This window comes from Mesoplodon densirostris, chromosome 18 (assembly GCF_025265405.1).
Source record: "Mesoplodon densirostris isolate mMesDen1 chromosome 18, mMesDen1 primary haplotype, whole genome shotgun sequence".
NCBI classification, from domain to species: Eukaryota; Metazoa; Chordata; class Mammalia; order Artiodactyla; family Ziphiidae; genus Mesoplodon; species Mesoplodon densirostris.
The window spans coordinates 5,946,826-5,950,306 of record NC_082678.1 but is presented as its reverse complement, the minus strand read 5'-3'; the positions used below and the strand labels follow the sequence as shown (position 1 = coordinate 5,950,306).

The window sequence follows — 3,481 nt, the reverse complement described above, 5'->3', positions numbered from 1 at the left end:
TATATTATCTATTCTGTTAATTTAAAGTCAGTATTTATCAAGGGGGAGATGGTTGGGGGAGGGATGGAGTGGGAGGTTGGGGTTAGCAGATGTAAGCTATTACATACAGAATAGATAAACAACAAGGTCCTACTGTATAGCACAGGGAACTATATTCAATATCCTATGATAAACCATAATGGAAAAGAATATTAAAAAAAAGAATGTATAACTGAATCACTTTGCTGTACAGCAGAAATTAACACAATGTTGTAAATCAAATATAATTCAATTAAAAAAATTGGGAAAAAAATAAAATCTGTATTTATAATGTGTAGTCTATAAATCTCTTTTTAACTATGTAGGGGATCACCCTACAAAGTTCAATGGCTTCCCATATTACACAGAGTAAAAGCCAGAGTCTTTGCAAGACAAAGCCGTCTGCACTGCATTGCCATTTACCTCTGACTTCCTTTCCTACCATTCTCCCTTCCGTCCTTCAGCACCAGCTCTGGGTCACCCGCTGCTCCACCCACTCTCACACCTCTGGACTTTTGCCCTTGGAAGGTCCCTCACCCCATTCAACTATCATTTCCAGGAAGCCAGTCTTAATTACTCTATACACAAATGCACCGTCCCCAACACCAACCCTAAATCCAGGCCCCTTCATTTGTCTCCATAGCATGGATCATCCTCTGATATGCTCTCTTCACCTCTGGCCCCCTCCTCTGAATTTAATTTCCATGAGGGCAGAAACTTAGGGTTTTTTTTTTCTGTTTTTTTTTGGGGGGGGGGGCGGTGCTTACTGCTGTATCCCCAGTGCCTACAACAAGGTCTGGCACACACTTAAAGTATTTATAAATATTGTGAATAAGTGAATGAATGAATGAGTGAGTGAGTGAATGAATGAATGAATGAGTAGAACATCAAATATCCTACAAGACTCATACTAAACAATAGCAGTCCCTGGTCTCCCCACTCCTGAATCTTCCTCTCCAAAATCATTTAACTGTTTCTGGCATTAACCTGTACATTTCTAAAGAAAATGCTTGTACTGCTATTTCTTGATTATGCAACTTAAGATATTAAAGACCCAAATTCCTATTGTGGAAGATGATATAGGATTCTTATACAACCCGAGACCCCCAGTCCCCACTTCTTCACCTTCCTAGTAGAATTATATCACATTATCTTATAATTTACGTATATGGCTCTTGTCTATATCCCTCTAGATGCACTGATACAACTGGATGTATCAATACAATTGATTGATATAATACAATCCCTCTAGATACAATTCTAGCTAGAATGAAGCTCCATAAACAGAAATTTGTGTCTGTTTTGCTCGCTGAGGTATCCTTATGACTTAGAACAATGTCACACTCATAGTAGGCACTGAATAAATATTTGTGGAATAAATGAATTAATTCTCAGCTTTATAGTATGTGACTTGCCCACAAGTCACTCATTACTGCATTCTCAGGATGCACTGGCTGTCCCCCACGTCCCTTCGGGTTGCCTGGCTGGTTGGGCACTGCACTGGCATGTGGCCACCACCAGATAACATCTAATAACTAACTCCCTTTCACCCAGTTGTACTTGGGAATCTCTCCTCTATATCCTGAACTTTTCATTAACACTTACACTGACTGATTTACAATTACTGACATTAATCAGCTTCTCCAACTAGGCTACAGCCTCCTTGGCATCATGGAGTGTCTTATTCATCTCTGAGCCCCATAGTCTTTCACAGCATCAGACCTATTGTAATAGATTCTCAAGAAGTTCTGAATGAAGGACACACAGCCCTGCTTGCCACTTTCAAGCAAGAGAGAAACAATTTCCTGTCCCAGGGGAGCCCTTATGACAAGACACTCTCATTATTTACAGAAATAAAGTGAGGATCAACTGATTTTCCTCTCACTATACACTTCCCAGGGCTAACTAATGCCAGGTCATTTCATTCACTTCATTTTTCAACCATTTCGCTTCTTTCTATTCCTTTTTCTTGCTCAAGTCTCCATCAAAAATAAAAATAAAATTTGGGCTTCCCTGGTGGTGCAGTGGTTAAGAATCCACCTGCCAATGCAGGGGACACGGGTTCAAGCCCTGGTCCGGGAAGATCCCACATGTCACAGAGCAACTAAGTCTGTGCGCCGCAACTACTGAGCCTACACTCTAGAACCCGCGAGCCACAACTACTGAAGCCCGCATGCCTAGAGCCCATGCTCCACAACAAGAGAAACCACCACAATGAAAAGCTGGCACACTGCGACAAAGGGTAGCCCCTGCTCGCCACAACTAGAGAAAGCCCACACGCAGCAACAAGGACCCACCGCAGCCATAAAAAAATAAATAAATAAAAGTTAAAAAATAAAAATAAATTTCAACTAAGAGTTAAATCAGTCAGAGCATCATGGCTTCCTTCAAAGTTAGAAATGTTGCCTTTATGAAATGTCTGATTCAACATTAAGCTCTGTAGGCATGGCGGCGTTTGCGGATTTGGACCTGTGGGAGGGTTCCGACCTGAAGGCGCTGCACCGGCTCGTGGAGAATGCCACTCACCTGGGCTATTCAGTTGTCACCATCAATCATGTTGTTGAATTTAAGGAAAAGAAACAGGAAATTGAAAAACCAGTAGCTGTTTCTGAACTCTTTACAACTTTGCCAATTGTACAGGGAAAATCAAAACCAATTAAGATTTTAACTAGACTGACAATTATCGTTTCAGATCCATCTCACTGCAATGTTTTGAGAGCAACTTCTTCAAGAGTCCGGCTGTATGATATCGTTGCAGCTTTTTGAAGACAGAAAAACTTTTTCATATTGTTTGTAAACATTTAGATGTGGATTTAGTCTGCATAAGTGTAACAGAGAAGCTACCATTTTACTTCAAAAGACCCCCTATGAAAGTGGCAATTGAGTGAGGTGTGGGCTTTGAACTTGTCTATAGCCTCCCTGTCAAAGACTCCACAATGAGAAGGTACACAGTTTCCAACGCCCTCAATTTGATGAAGGTCTGCAAAGGAAAGAATGTAATTCTATCTAGTGCTGCTGAAAGGCCTTTAGAAATAAGAGGCCCATACGATGTGGCAAACTTACAGTTGCAATTTGGGCTGTTGGAAAGTGACACCAAGGCTGCAGTGTCCACCAACTGCCAAGCGGTGCTTCTGCATGGAGGGAGAAACTAGAAAAACTGCTTTTGGAATTATTTTCACGGTGAAGAAATCTTGGACATCAGAAGTAGATGATGATTCTCTTCCAGGCTGCAAGAAAGCCAAGTGTGAGGGCTGAAACGAGTCCCCCTTCTCGGTCAACACTCTCTTCTGCCATTTGAGAATCCATCAGCCACAACAGAATTGGAACCTCCTTATGATTCACTATTTTCACTTGGAGCTACATATCAGTAGTCTGTAAAAGCAGCCTTATAGGGCTTCCCTGGTGGCGCAGTGGTTGAGAGTCCGCCTGCCAATGCAGGGGACATGGGTTCGTGCCCCAATCC

The 3,481-nt window shown here is 41.9% G+C and overlaps 1 pseudogene; it reads left to right on the top strand.

Annotated features, from left to right (window-relative positions):
* Positions 1-2,463: 2,463 nt before the first annotated feature.
* Positions 2,464-3,273, top strand: LOC132478874 (ribonuclease P protein subunit p30-like; annotated as a pseudogene).
* Positions 3,274-3,481: the final 208 nt, after the last annotated feature.